We start from the raw sequence: 17048 nt of genomic DNA on the forward strand, positions 1-17048 counted from the left end.
TAGGCAGATTTTTATTTAGAGCCTCCGAGTATGTTTTTGTGTGTTTATGTGTTGGGTATGCAGATGCAATAGGTCTGTGTGAGACTAGATTTGTGGTGTGGGTGGTTACCTTTTCCTCCTGACTGACTGTGCCAGTCTTGGGTTGAGAGAGCTCTGCCTCCAGTTTGGCTGTGTAACTGCATCTCTCACATGTATTAGAGTTTGTTGGAAGGAGGAGAGGGTTGTCTGTGTACATAAGGCAATTGTAACATTGCCTCAAAATTCCCAGATTCATCAGCTGGACTGGAGAGTAGCCTTGAAACTGACCCTTGGACATACTAGATTAGTATAGGGAACTGTTTTTTTACTGATCAGATGATTAGGAAAGGGAACTGATTTTTCACTTGATCAGGAAGGACCAATCGGGAGTCTAATACTTATAAGTCAAGGAGGGTGTAGTGCTTTCGTTAGTTAGTGTTTCCTTATAAGAGCTGAGCAAGTGCAGGGCTTTAGAAAGAGAATAGAGTGATTACTTTGAGAGTTTGAACAGTTCTAAGGGAAAAAGTGAAGAGCAGACTTTGTGGAGCCTGGAATAGTTTAAACTTGTTTAGGCGGCGCTGCTCAGTGCGCAAAACCGCGCAAAAAGAGAGTTGTAGTGTTTTAAGACAGAGAGATCAAGGAGTTTAGAATTGACCCAAAATGGCCAATAAAACTACAGCTTCTAGGTAGCAACCACTCCTCCAGGGACAGGCAGGCTGTTCAGTGTTAACCACTCCCACTGGTGAACACAGAGACTTCCCTTTAGCCCAAGCAAGCACTGGCCTTCTAGAAACTTCCAAACAGTTCAGAACAGCAAATCTGTAACTAAACTTTCTTAACTTTCAGAAAGCACATTTCACTGAAATTGCATTGTGTAACTACCTCTAAATGTAATCAATAATGTGTTCTGAGCATGTATATATATATATATATATATATATATATATATATATATATATATATATATATATATGTATATATATATATGGATATGGATATATGGATATGGATATATATATATATATATATATATATATATATATATATATATATATATATATATATATATGGATCTACTACTATTCACCGAAAGCACATTTCACTGAAACACATTTGATTGTGCACTTTTCATTGAAAGCACATTTCACCGAAAACACAATTCACCGAAACACATTTCACCGAAAGTTGTAGATGGCCTTTTTCCCACTGTAGTGCGACCCTGGAGTTGGTATATATAGTAAGGGGTGGTGTGGGGGGTGTAGCCCTCCACATATTTTAAATATTTTGAATTATATACATGTAATTGCATTATATTACTGTTCTCTGACAATAACATGTACATAATACACCCCCCCTCATTATATATACTAACTCCGGGGTCGCACTACAGTGGGGTAACGGCCATCTACAACTTTCGGTGAAATGTGTTTCGGTGAATTGTGTTTTCGGAGAAATGAGCTTTCTGTGAAAAGTGCACTCTAATTTGATTTTCAGTGAAATGTGCTTTCAGTGAATAGTAGTAGATCCATATATATATATATATATATATATATATATATATATATACACACACACGTGTGTGTGTGTGTGTGTGTGTGTTTGCGCGCAAACAATGAATAATCAAAGAATTTGTGCAAAACACAAAACATCGAACAAACTCATTAGTAATTATCATTATCACCACCTAAATCATCTAAAATAGTAATGGCAAATGTAAAACATGATTAGTGACTCCGTTTGTACCTGCATATTTATATATGTATCTCAATATTTAATTCAACACACATACAGTCTGGTGGACCCCAGCCATAAACAAGCTCTACAACAAAAGGAGGAAGCTACTACAAAATAGAGCAAAATCCTTGAAAGGTAAGACACCTTTGATCATTATAAGTAAAAAACTAAGAGCTCTCATAAAATCATCCAAGGCAAATTTTGAGAGAAAAATCGCCAAGGACTCTAAAGAGAATCATAAGGCCTTCTTTAGCTATGTTAGAAACCTAGGAGGAAACTCCCAGATATGCTCAGAATTAGTTCAAAATGATGTGAAAATTACTGAACCTACACACATTGCCAACATACTGGCTGACAAGTTCAGTGCAAACTTCTGCCCGCCTCCCCAAAAGGAGAGATATCTATTCCAGAGGATTGTAGCCCCCCAAACATCTCCAACGCCCAGGTGAGAACTGCCCTCACTAAGGCAAAAAACACAGCATCCATGGGACCGGATGGTGTCCCCGGCTGTGTGCTCCACGAACTCAACGAGGAATTAAACCCACAGTTAGGACAGCTGTTTAATCTTAGCCTCCCTCAGGATACGTACCCAAGGAGTGGCGCACGGCGACTGTGGTCCCACTTCATAAGGGCGGTGCCTCCACAGACCCTGGAAATTACCGCCCCATTAGCTTGACAAGCCTTATCTGCAAAGCCATGGAGAGGATCATAATGGAACTCATAAATAAAGACATAGGGAACTTGCAGACTTTGGATCCAACCCAGTTTGGCTTTGTCAAAGGCAGATCCTGCCTCTTAAACTTGGTTGACTTTTTGAGACAGTCACCAAGGCCATTGATGAGGAAAGGCAGTCCATACAGCCTACCTCGACCTGGCAAAGGCCTTGACACAATACCCCACTCAGGTATCATCGAAAAACTCATCAGCTTGAATGTAAACCCATACATCACAAGATGGGTTGCAAACTGGCTAAGTGACAGAACCCACAGGGTCAGAGTTGCTGGAGCCATGTCAGACTCAAAGCCTGTCACATGTGGTGTCCCACAGGGCTCAGTCCTGGGTCCACTCTTGTTCGGCATCTACTTTTCTGAAGTACAAGCAAACACAGGAGGATTATGGCTGAAAAGTTTGCAGATGACTGCAAACTGGGCCATAGTCGAAAACACATCTGACACAGATATCCTCCAGAAGGGCCTCACAGAAACGGATAACTGGTGCCAGAGCCATGGCCTGAAGTTAAACGCCAAAAAATGCATAGTCACACCCTTCGGAAAAACAAGGTTACCCCTAGCTACCATATAGGTGGCAATCCACTGAGCACAGAAAAAGTCATCAGGGATCTGGGGACCCAGGTTGACAGTAGCCTTCGTTTGACACTCATGTTGCTAAAGTAGTTAGGAAAACCTTCTATATGCCCACCTGATCATGAAGGGATTCACATCTAGATCAAGGGAGGTCATCGTCCCCTGTACTCATCACTCATTAGACCTATGATTGAGTACAATGCCCGTCGGAATGTATCTGACCAGACACCTGCTGCAGCTTGAAAGGCCCCAAAAGTTCCTCACCAAAAGGATAAAGGGTCTCAAAAATATGTCTTATGTTGCCCGACTGAAAGAACTCCAGCTCTATTCAGTCTCATACCGCTTGCTCAGAGGTGACCTGTGCCTGACATATAAGGCCATGTCAAACCCAGATTTGATGAATATGCTTCACCTCAAAAAATCTAGATCCCTCAGAACCACAAGGGCGGAGACTTAAACCTTGACACGGTTATAAATAGAACGTGCTGGAGGGACAGATTCATCACCCAGAGACTCCCTATGCTGTGGAACAAAATCCTGGTACATGTGAGGCAGAGCACCTCTCTGGCCTTGTTCAAGAGGAATCTTGACCAATGGATGGGAGATTGCAGATATACCCCAGGGATTACTTCAGTGTCACTGCTTGACAGAGGCACAGCAAAATGATAGGCATAGTTTTTATTCAAACTAAAGGGGTGGCGAAAGCCACATAACTATGGGCTAGGCTTATAAATGCCCTTGGGCAGATAGCCTAGTATGAACCTATGAACCTATGAACCTATACATACATATGTGTATGTGTACATGCATGCATACATTGCAATCTTTAAGCTTTTTTGCCTGAGTAATGTACATGCATATGCCTATGTATATGCATGCACATAGGCAATTTATTCACATAGGTATACATCTTATAATTAACAGACATGGTTGATACTAGCATCCATAGTCACACATACCAAAATAAAATATTTTCATGTTCACCCACAAATACGGTACTTATGAAAGTATATACTAATCACCACACAAATTCGCACTCGTGATTATTCTACAAATATCTCTGATCTCTGAACTGGAAATGCCCTGCATGCATACCACTCAACTATACAGATTTTTGCCTTTTATTTTTGTCTGTTTCGCAAAATTATGCTTTTCTGGCAAAACATTGGGGACTGTAGTCAGAAAATAATGACAGACACTTGAGTTTCAGACTGTATACCCTGCAGGAGAAAGTACAGTTTTGTACCTACCATAAATGTAGATGTTCGAGTGCTAATACAGCTGCAGTAATCACAGATGGGTTCTCTGTTATCAGGCGGGCCCTCGGTCGGCCGAATTCCAAAGTCTTGGTCCGGCGTCGGTTGTCGTCGCTTTCTTTCCTGACGTCAGTGCGACAGGGGTATACAAGACACAGCCGACGCCATATTCTTCAGTCTTTCTTGCCCCAGATGTCAGGTGGCCCCAGAAGGAAGGCAATACATAAATTATATATATATATATATATATATATATATATATATTCAAGCAATGCAATGTAATAAAAAAACAGTAGTTGCAAGCAAATACACCATAGAAGGATAACCCCAAATTAGGTTGCAAGAGGAGGTGTTAGCCACTAGTCCTTTACCAAGAGGGGAAGGAGGGAGGGAAACCTGTACTACAGCTGTATTAGCACTCGAACATCTACATCTATGGTAGGTACAAAACTGTACTATGTTCATCGTGCATACAGCTGCAGTAATCACAGATGGGTAGAATCCCAAAGCTACGCACAGAGTGGTAGGCACTAGGTGGAACTGGGATGAGCCAGAATGCCCTGCAACACAGCAGTGGCAAAGCCTGCTCTAGTTTTGGAATATAAAGGCAGGTGGTAGTGTTTTGTGAAGGTATGCACAGAACTCCAAGTGGCTGCCTCCAAAATATCTTTGGTAGGAACTCCTCTGAGGAAGGCTGTAGAGGTAGCTGTGGCCCTGGTGGAATGGGATCTGATGCCTGTAGGGACAGATTTTCCATGATAGGAGTAACAAAACCGTATGCAGTGGCCTATCCATTTTGAAATTGTCTGTTTGGTAACTGGCTTCCCTTGAGCTCCTACAGCATAGTACACAAAAAGTTGTTCTGATTTCCTGAAAGGCTTTGTTGTGTCCAAATAGTAACGTAGCTGTCTATGGATGTCTAAGGAGTGTAGCAGCCTTTCCCCTTTGTTTTGAGGATTGGGGTAAAAGGTAGGCAAGTGTATGGCTTGATTTAAAGCTACCCTGGATACCACTTTAGGCATAAATGATGGGTTGGTTCGAAGGGAAACCCTGTCCTGATGGAAGATGAGAAAGGGCTGCACAGCCAAGAGGGCTTGTAGTTCCGAAACCCTACGAGCTGAGGTAATGGCCAGAAGGAAAGCTGTTTTCCAGGACAAATATTGCAAATCTGTTGAGGCAGCTGGTTCAAAGGGAGGCAATTTTTCTAAAATGTAATTAAGATCCCAGGCTGGCACTGGTTGTTTCCTTGGTGGTCTTATATTCTTAGCCCCTCTGAGGAACTGTCTTAAGAGTGAGTGAGAGAATAAGGGTGGATCCATGTTGAATTCTGCAGAAATGGCTGAGGCATGGATTTTTATGGAGGAAAATGAAAGTCCACTGTTCAGCAGCTCAGCTAGATACTGTAGTACCTATGGCAAATTCAGTTTTATAGGATCCTGGCCTTTTTTCTCATTCCAAGAGCAAAACCGTTTCCATTTTGAGTAAGCCTTTCTAGTAGATGGCCTTCTGGCCTCCAAAATGACATCCTGCACCTCTTTGGGGAGTAGGGTCTGTTGAGGTGTTAAGGAATTTTCCATGCAGTGAGATTGAGTGTTTTCAGCTGGCTGTGAAGAGTTTTGTAGCTGTGCTGAGTCAACAGAAGAGGCATTAGAGGTAGGGGCCAGGGAGGAGTATGTGTTAGGCTCCTCAGGAGTGGATACCAGTGTTGTCTTGGCCAGTCTGGAGCAATCAGTATCATCTTTGGTCTGTCTGCTCTTGATTTCAAGAGCACCTTGGGCAGAAGAGGCAGAGGTGGGAAAGCGTAAACTGTCCATGCTGTCCAACTGAAAGAAAGGGCGTCCACTCTCCAGGCCTTTGGATGAAAGGTCCTTGAACAAAACTTTTCCAATTGATGATTCCTGTGGGAGGCGAAGAGATCTATGTCTGGCCTCCCCCACGCTTGGATTATATTTGTAAACACTTGAGGATGCAACTTCCATTCGTGTGGATCTGTCATATTTCTGCTTAGACTGTCTGCCAGCATATTTTCCAAACCTGGCAAGTACTGTGCTTGAAGTTCGATTTGCCATTCCAGAGCCAAGTTCCAAAGTGTCATGGCTAGTCTGCACAGGGGGTATGAATGTGTTCCTCCTTGTTTGTTTATGTACCACATTACTGTGGTGTTGTCTGTTCTTATCAATAATTGCCCTGGATGCAAGAGGTCCTTGAAAGCTGTAATTGCATTTATCACTGCTAGCATTTCTTTTTGATTGATGTGAAGGTGCTTTTCTTTTTGGGACCATTTGCCCTGAATGCACCTGTCTGTCATGTGCGCCCCCAGGCGTAATCTGAGGCGTCTGTTGTGATGACTTGATTTGCTTGAGGCTTGCAGAATGGGAGACCTGTGTTTGTTTGACATGCTTGGGCCCACCATAGAAATTCCTTTTGCAAACATGGAATTATTGGTATTATTGTTTCCAAACTGTGGCTGTGTTGAGACCATAGGTTTTTTAGGTACCATTGAAGTTTCCTCATATGCAACTTTGCACATGGGATTAAAAGAATGCAAGATGCCATGAAGCCCAGAGCCTGCAGGATTTTCCTTGCAGTAAGCCTGGTACAATTTGCTAGTATTTTGAAGTACTGAGTTAGTTGCCCCTGTTTTTCTGGCGTAGGATAGGCCATCTGGGTGTTTGTGTCCAAGTTGGCACCCAGGAAAATTATCTTCCGGGAGGGTATTAGCCTTGATTTCTTTTTGTTGACTGTGTATCCCAGAGAGTTCAACAACATTATTACATAAGCCAGATGTTTCAGAAGAATGTGCTTGCTGTCCGCTTGGATCAGGCAGTCGTCCAAATAGGGGTATATTTATATCCCTTGAAGTCTGCAGTAGGCAATTACTGATGCCAGGCATTTTGTGAATACTCGGCGTAGTAGATAAGCCAAAGGGCAATGCAGAGAATTGATAATGGGTTGAACCTGCAAGAAATCTGAGGTATCTTCTGCAATTTTGTCTGATTGGGACATGCAGGTATGCCTCCTTGAGGTCCAATGTTACCAGCCAAGACTCCTTGCCCAGCATGGGAAGAAGCTGCTGTAGAGTGAGCATCTTGAATTTTGGTATGAGTAGAAATGTGTTTAGGATGGATAGGTCCAAAATAGGTCTCCAATCTTTCCCTTCCTTGGTACCAGGAATAGTCTGGAATAAAAACCTTGACCTTGTTCGTGCGTAGGTACCTCTTGAATAGCTTTCATGTCTATGAGATCTGTAATTTGCCTTTGTGCCTCTGTCCTTTGATTGTGTGGCAGGTTTGGCATGCCTCTCATTTTTGGAAGGGTGTGAAAATGGAATCTGTAGCCTCTGTTTATAATGTCCAGGATCCATTTGTCTTTTGTGACAATATGCCAATTTTTTGAAAATAATGCCAGTTTTCCTCCTAAGGGGGCTGCCATTTGAGTCTTGCTTGGCATGCAAAGGGGAAAGTCATTGGGCTTGCTTTCTGAATGATTGCGAGTTATCCTCACCACCTCTTTGTGTAGGAGCTTGCCATTGTCTGCCACTAAACGATCCTTGGGATTGTCCTCTGCCCCTCGGGTGCCTGTATCTACCTCTTTGGGGTCTATCCATGGCTGGAAAGGACCAATTTTTGGAAGGCCAATTTCTACTGAAACGTGGGGGTTGTACCTGTAGGAAATCTTTCACAGTTTGCATTGATTTAGCCTTTTTCTCCATTTTCCTTAATACCTCCTCAGCATTAGCACCAAATAATACATCCTTTTGTAGAGGGGCATCTAGTAATTTAGCTTTGACATGATCAGGCAAGGTTTTCTCCTTGAGCCAGGCATGTCTACGTATGACTGATCCTGTAACAGCAGCTCTACATGAGGCCTCTAGAGCATCAAAACCACATTGTAAGGTATGCTTACCCACTTGTTCTGCACTATGCATCAAATCCTGCAACTCCTTCAAGTCTGGTTGTTCAGGTTGTGACATTTTACTTTTCAATTGTGATAACAAAAACTGTTGGTATTTTAGCATATGGAACTGACAGTTTAAGGTCCTCATAGTTAAGGTAGCCGAGGTATATACCTTTTTTCCCCACCTTTCTAAGGATCTGGAATCTCTCGGAAGGTAATGGATTTTTAGCAGTGGAAGCCTTAATTCCCTTGGGGCCCTGTGAGATGGTTTCTGGGTCAGCAGCATGGCTTTTGTATAGAAATTGGTGTGAGTCAGGAACCCTGTAGTACCTGTCAGGCTTGACTGGGGCTGGAGGCAGAGAATCCGGGTTAAGGCAGGCCTCCGAGTAAACGTCATCTAAGATGTCCAAGACAGGAGGTATAGCCAGAGGCCTGTGCTGAGGTAGCAAGAGAAATTCCCTAAGCCTTTTCTTGGAATCTGAATAATCTTGGCCTTCCCAGTGGAAGTGTTCCCTTAAGGTATGCAAAGTTTCCCCAAATGAGTAATCCTCTGGGGGGGGATACAGAAGGAATGGACTCCTCCACATCCGTGTCTTCAAAAGGGGAGTAAGAATGTTCCTGATCATCACAGTGCTCTGAAATAATGGAGCCCTGATCAGAGGAGGGGGATTCTTCCTCCACTCTGGGCCTTTTGTCCGGTGGGGTTTGAGAACCCCTGATAAGAGTAATTAAATCCTCAGCCATTTTAAGCATCTGTTTTTTAGGCATGGGGCCTGGAGATGGGCCCTGTGTAGCTTGTCTCTTAGAAAGCATGGCTGCTTTAGACGTAGTGAAAGCCTTGATGGAAAAAGAGGAGGAAGGTCTGAAAACACCTTGAGTGGAGGTAGACGTGTCCACACTTTGAGGTTCAACGCCAAGAGTGGCTTCGGTATCTGTAGTCGGGGTGTGGGCCGAGGAGCCTGCGACCTCGGGCACAGGAGACACCGCCAATGAAGTGTCGTCGGTAGTCAGGGGCTGCGTAGGCGCCTCTCTGAGAACCGGACCATTTGTAGTCGGCTTTGGCGTGGTGTCGGTAGAGGCCACGGACCTCGTGTGTCAGTCCTTATCTTTGCGTTTTTTAGACAAAACTGGAGTCAGAGTATCCGATGACATAATATAGTTAAAAGTTTTTCCAAAATAATGCTGGGCGAACTCCGCCCGACGCTCAATGGTGCGTTTGTTGAATGTAGCACAAAAGTGACAGACCGAGACGTCGTGGTCTGGGCCTAAACAAGGTATACAGAGGGAATGGAAATCCTTATGCGGTATTTGCTTCCCACATGAAATACAATTATTAACTTTGTCTGACATCGGTCTGAGGCAAGAAAAGTTTCCCCAACGGGGTACTTAGCTTTCAAGGAGACTTCGGTTTCAAAATTTTCATAATTTCAGGAGCTGGCCGACCGGCACTTGCGAACTGCTTCTGCTTCGGGCACTGCGCGGCAAGAAAGACTGAAGAAAATGGCGTCGGCTGGTTCCTTTATACCCCTGTCGCACTGATGTCAGGGAAGAAGCGACGACAACCGACGCCGGACCTAGACTTTGGAATTCGGCCGACCGAGGACCCGCCTGATGGCAGGAGAACCCATCTGTTATGACTGCAGCTGTATGCACGATGAACATCCAGTAACAGCTGCTCTACAGGAAGCTTCCAATGAATCAAATCCACATTGTAAAGTGTGTTTGCCCACCTGTTCAGCTGTGTGCAGCAGATCCTGCATTTCCTTGAATTCAGACTGTTGAGAGTGTGTGCTCATCTTTTGCTTTATTTGAGACATTAGGAATTGCTGATATTTCAGCATGTGAAATTGACAATTTAGTGCTCTCATAGCAAGAGTAGCTGAGGTATAAACCTTCTTCCCCCACCTATCTAGTGCTCTGGAGTCTCTTTCAGAGGGCACAGGATTTTTAGCCATAGAAGCCTTAGCTCCTTTGGGACCCTGGGAGATTGTCTCTGGATCAGCAGCAGGGCTTTTATAAAGGAATTTGTGACAGTCAGGTACTCTGTAATATCTGTCTGGTTTGGCTGGAGCAGGAGGCAGAGAATCTGGATTTAGACTAGATTCTAAGTAGACATCATCCACAATGTCTAAAACTGGAGGTATAGCAAGTGGTCTATGCTGGGGAAGTAAAAGAAACTCTTAGAGCCTTTTCTTTGAGTCAGAGTAGTCCTGACCTTCCCAGTGGAAGTGTTCTCTCATGGTATGAAGGGTTTCCCCGAAGGAATAGTCTTCAGGGGGAGATGCTGAGGGAATGGAATCTTCAGCATCAGAATCTTCATAAGGGGGGAAAGAGTAATCCTGTTCCTCAGAGGAGTCTGAGGAAATAGAAACTTGATCAGAAGAGGCATAATCCTCCTCTTGTCTTGGCCTTTTGTCTGGGGGGGGTTGGGAACCCCTGATCAGAGTAATCAAATCTTCAGCCATCTTAAGCATCTGTTTATTAGGTATGGGGCCTTGAACTGGAGACTGATGTACAGTCTTTTTAGGCTTTAAAGGAGTCTTTAGTTTAGCATAAGATTTTATGGTGACAGTCATTGGTCTGAAGACACCTTCTATAGCAGAAGGTGTTTCCACAGCACCGGCTTCTCCTTCTGCAATGTTGTCAGTACGGCCTAAAGGAAATGGCTGCATTGGCCTAGTACTCTCTGTTTGAGAATCCAAAGCGGTCTGGGGTTCCAATTCTGCGGTCGTCAGGGGCTGCGTAGGCACCTCGCTGAAAACTGGAGAACCGGTGACTGGGCCAGCCGAGGCCTCGGAGTCTGGCTTGGATCTGGGCTGCCTGTCTTTATCTTTGCATTTTTTATGCACGCCGGTATTCGGTTGCTCCGACGGCACAGTACAATTAAATTTTCTACTGAAGTAGTGTCGAGCGAAATCAAAACGTCGCTTTATAGTTTGCTTATTGAACCTAGCACAAAATCAACAACCAGTGACGTTGTGGTCTGGGCCTAGGCAAGGTATACAGTAAGAATGAAAGTCCTTATGAGATATTTGCTTCCCACAAGAAATACAATTGTTAACTTTTTCTGACATCGGACTGAGGCAAGAAAAGGTTCCCCAACGGGGTACTTAGCTTTGAAGACTTCGGACTGAAATTCAATTCGAAAATCTCAGGTGTCGGCCAACCGGCACTTGCGATCTACTTCTGCTTCGGGCACCGCGCGGCAAGAAAGACTGGAGAAAATGGCGTTGGATGCCTCTTATATACCCCTGGCGCACTGACGTCAGGGAAGAAGCGACAGCAACCGACGCCGGACCAAGACTTTGGAATTCGGGCCAACTGCGGGACCGCCTGAGGGCAGGATAACCCAAGTGTGATGACTGCAGCAGGGTAACACGATGAACATCAGGCACACCTCTGGCCATCATGTGGATAGGCCCACGTTTGAGAGCTATGCAGACAGAATGCACTCCACCTAAAAGTAGTGCAGGACTAGTAGATGAGGAGGCCCCAGGGTGGGTCACACATGTGATGCGGCCTAGTAAAATGGGCAGATGAGGTGGGAGAGGTGGTTTTCTGGCAAATGTTCCCTAAAAATGCTATTGCGTCACTGTTATAGAACATATGTGGGTAGAGTAATAGTCCACACAATCCCGGATCATGTCCAACAGCATGCGTAGATATCCCCCATAACACATAATGACAGATGTGCAGCAATCACATAGCAAACAGACCACATGCATATATGGAACCACAGTGGCCCTTACAATGGCATGCAAGTAAAATTGTCCATAACAGGCCAGCAATGATAGTGTCCCCACAGGGAACATGGCTACAAACACATAGCACAAAGCATGGTACAATATGATAAATGTCCCAATGGTAGGTAAGCTGTAGCCATACCTATTGAGGTGTGTGAACAGTTTGTTGTCACAGATATGATGGGGGGGAGACAGAGATCTGTATTAAGAGCTATGGTAACCATTGCTGTATGAGTTGCTCAGACCTGTTTCCATTTTTATGTCTTTCAGGCAAGATGTCACATGGCAGGTTACCTGTGTATTCAGTGGACAAAAATGAAGTCATCATCAACCACCTGGTACAGCACTACCAGGTGCTGTTTGGAAGGACTGCCCATGAGCAGCAGGACAAAATGAGGTCATCATCAACCACCTGGCACAGCACTACCAGGTGCTGTTTGGAAGGACAGCCCATGAGCCCATACTGTGTACATGGGTGCAGTGTTTTTCAGGGGAAGGGGCATCACCTAACACAGCCCTTGCATCACACACATGTATACTGTTGCTAGCATGGACTGATTATAGCTGCACTGCATGCTGTTGAGTACCATATGTTATGCATGTTGACAAGATGGGTAATGGGGGGTCTGTGTGTACTACAAGGCTAAGTAAAGGGTATACCCTGGCATCAGGCCACTTGTAAATGTCTGCAGTGTGACGCAGGGGTGTAGTGTCTGGATTGGCCCAAACAGGTGGGTATTGTATTCACCATCCAATCATCTGGGTTACTACTGTGGGTGGCCAGTGCTGTGCAATGCTTGCCACGTATGTGTTCTATAGTCCATGACATGGATGTTGTCTGGGATGTACACACATCTTACATGCATGTTCTGCGACATGTGGAAGTGCACCTGGGGTGTCTGGGGCATGTTGTGTACACACTGTTATCATAAGATGTGCCATTCCTGGCCTCATGTGGTGGGAACTGGCAATGGACACCAGGGTGACCCTGCACCTACATTGACAGCATGATACAGGTATTCCCTGGTGTCAGTGGCATTTGTCCATACAGGGCATGTGTTTAAAGCATGGTATGTCCTTTGTGGGTTACATTTGATGGCACTACAGTTATGCAGGTGTCCAGTGGGGAACATAGTGAAGGAGCACTGTATGCAACTATGTGCCTATTGTAGTGATGGGACAGGGTGCCATGCCATCTGTAGTCTGCTGCAGTCACACCATGGTTACTATCTTTGGGCAATATGCAGGGGGCTACCAACAAAGTGGTTGTTGCCTAGCCAAGTGTGTTTGTGTATGAGACATGGGTTGAGAGTGTTCTCTGGGTAAAATAAGGGTTACCTGAATTGTTCGCCAGGCCTCGATATCACATGTAGGGGTATGGATTGTCAACCCCAACCTCTCTGCTTTTTGACATCTGTTATCCTTGTAAGGTGGACATTGTGACATATAATAGGCCTGCCATATAAGAAATTTGCAAAACCCGCTCCACAATGAGTCCAGTTGTTACACACTCACAGCCAACTCCACAGAAGATACAAATGACAAACACACACACACCACGTTTCACAGTTGCCATGTCTGGGATTGGAATTCCTACCTAACTAGTACATCACACTACAGCATTATGCAGTTATAGCATGCGCCACAGAGATTACTGGGCTATTCTTACCCCAAAGGTGTATTTCAATGTTAATGACATCAGCAGGCTTGCCAAAGAAGGGCAATAGAAGTTGTAGTGACTGTGAATGGCCTCAAAAGCATTGCTCTCTACACAAACACACAAACATCCACACTTGCCATGTCTGGGAATAGAACCCCGGCGCCCAACCTTCATAGAAGGCACACACACACACTCACTCACCTACCTGCATGTCTTTAAAGTTCACTTGAAGTTCGCTCCAGCCGACCACCAAACCATGCTACTACTAATCTATGAACCTACGTGCTATGGTGGTGAGAAAGTTCTTCTACATTGTGCAACGTTTAAGTAAGGGCAAGGCATCCATATCTAAGGAGATCATAGCTTCACTATACTTAGCTCTCATTAGACCAATAATAGAATACAATGCATCCTTTGGCATTTACCAACAGCTAGACCGGTCACACAAGTTCTCACTAAAATAATACAGGGTGCAAATAACATGCCCTATGTGGACCGGATCAAAGCCCTGTCCCTGTACTGAGTCTCTTACAGGCTACTGAGAGGTGATCTATGCTTACCTTACAAGGCATTCTCCCATCTAGTCCTGATTAATCCAATACATTCAACAAACAAACAGCATTGGAATTACCCGACCTAAGGATCTAAAACTCATCTATGACAAGCAAAACATGTTGGAGGAACAGATATTCCTCTCAAACACTACCTTTGGTGGAACACCCTTCCCATTCATGCCAAACAGAGCTCTTCCCTAATCCCATTCAAATGCAATTTGGACCAATAGAAGGGAAACTAAATTCACCTATGTCTTGTCACCTGTGGACTTACGGACAGGAGCAGCTTGTAGATACCCTAAGGCACAAGCATATACCAAAGTCGTTCTAGCCCTACGACACTGATAATTATAAAAATTGGGGCATGAATGGCTAGGCTTGAAAATGTTCTTTGGCCATTAGCTAAGTAACTTCTTATGATCTTAAGAGGTTTTTTTTTTTGGTTACAGTGACTTGCAAACACATGAAAGCTGTGAAACAAGAACATTTTAGAATCCATAAATACATATAATAACCAAAATCATTTATAGTGGAATGTAGGAAAAGGTAGGAGTCTGATTAGCAACAAGCTTCTCCTTAAATAAGATGCACCTTAATGGGCAGATTACTTCTGCTAAGACATGCTTGTGTAATTAAATTCTAGGTAGCTGTATGAAGTGCATCTACGTTACATTTATGCAATGTCATACTATTTACTTACGTGGTCTGGCCAGTCTAATATTCTTCCCTGTATAGAGATGTTGCATTATTCTTTTAACTAGATTACCCCTCTGAGCTCAACAATATTTTAGGCAGTCTTCGTGTGCAAGCTCCCTACATGACAAGCTTATAGTCACAAAATTGAAAATAACAGTAGCTGGGAGCATTAAGCTTCTTGAATGCAACTGAAATAAGGCAAAATTAAATTGCTGTCTGTGGCAAGATTCCTAGACATTGTGCATACTGCATGGGGGCAGCACAAAGGGAGTACCCATCAAAATCATATACATACCCATCTATAAATGTAGTGATATTACAATTTGAATTGGTAAGTATACTAATACAGGTGGTATATTTTCAGTCAAACAAGAACTCCTATCACTATAGTGTTATAGGAATCAGTGGTGCACTAAATTCCAAATCAGATGACATACAAAGACATTCAGCTATAGCTTTGAAACCCCAATACTATACTAGGCTTTGAGAACAACCACCATTATATCATATCCTCATGAAGAAGTAGATGAGCACAATGAAGAACGGCAGCTCCACGGGCCCAAATAACATCCCAGGAAGTATTACTGGTGCTGTACAATATTCTCTACTATAGGGTTTGCTTACCAGCTATGACAAAGATCCAAAGTGGTTCCTATTCAAATGGAGGGTTTACTGCTTCCTTTGGCAAGTACCAAACCATTAGTGTAATCAGTAAAATGTGCAAGGTAGAAGAGGAAAATTGTACTTGTTCAAGTAGGCATGGGTGGCCTTTTACATCCGGATAATAACCATTATGTAATTATGAGATAATATGTCACTGGAAAAAATGGTATAGTGGCATATAAATAAATACATATTAATGACAATAAAAAATGGCAATGAACCCAGACAGTGAAATGAGCAATGATATTTGGTCATTACCAATATGGCTCAGTTTTGCACCCCACCAAATCAAATCAGACCACAAATCGTTATTCGTAAACTCTTAGTGCAAGAAATCTGCACAAAGCCTAAAATAATGTGTGACAATGGCATATAAATGCGAGCTGTGTTTTAAATTTTGCAATTATAAATTTAGAAAGGGTTTCTCATCCAGGAAAAAAGAGGTCAGTGTTCCCCTCTACTCTTCACTCATTAGAGCCATTATAGAGTACAACGCCCTTTTTGGTATGTACCTCACAAGACATCCTGCAGAAATACCTCAAAAGCGGATTACTGGCCTCAAACAGATGCCCTACGCAGACAGTCTAAAAAAACTCTAGGTTTACTCCATCGCATATCGCCTATTCAGAGGCAATCTCTGCCTAACATACAAAGCTATGTCAAACCCAGAGCTGTTGGACATACTCCACTTAGAGAAATCCCAATCCCTCCGAGTTACATGCTCTAGGGATCTAAACCTTGTCACCACAATAAACAGATCATGCTGGAGGGACAGATTACTGTCCCAGAGACTTCCCATACTCTGGAATAAACTACCTATCTATATCAAACAAAGCTTCTTATTAGTACTCTTCAAGAAAAATCTTGATGATTGGATGGGAAATAGGAAATTCGCCCCGGGGATCACCTCTGGGGACACGGCTCGACAGGGGCACAGGAAAATAATTTTCTTGGGTGGCAAAAGTCAGGGTACCTTTTTGGCTAGGCTTATATGCCTATATGCTATATATATATATATATATATATATATATATATATATATATATATGCCCCCCACACCCCCCCAACTATATATTCTAACTCCAGGGTCGCACTACAGAGGGGAAGGGGGCATATTCCATTTTCTTGCTAATAATACTTGTCAGTCAAATGAACTGTCAGTGAAATGAAGTGTCAGTGAAATTAAATTTCAGTCATTTGGTCTCAGTCAAATGGGAGTCAGTGAATTGGAAGTTAGGTGAAATGAAGTAGACCCATATATATATATATATATATATAGAGAGAGAGAGAGAGAGAGAGAGAGAGACAAGTGGGTAATCTACCAGTGTAATATATAGACAAATGGGTAATCTACCAGTGTAGTACCTCGCGGGTGGTTCTGCTCTGGTTAGGGCGTGTCCACATTGATTGGCAAGTCATCGCACATCTGCGTGACAAGTTATGCTAATTTCCCCTGTCCTAAGCTAAGTAATTTTTAGAAAAACTACACTGGTACTACACTGGTAGATCGTGTGGCACAATTT

This window comes from Protopterus annectens, chromosome 8.part0 (genome assembly GCF_019279795.1).
Source record: "Protopterus annectens isolate FY-2018-M chromosome 8.part0, PAN1.0, whole genome shotgun sequence".
NCBI lineage: Eukaryota > Metazoa > Chordata > Ceratodontiformes > Protopteridae > Protopterus > Protopterus annectens.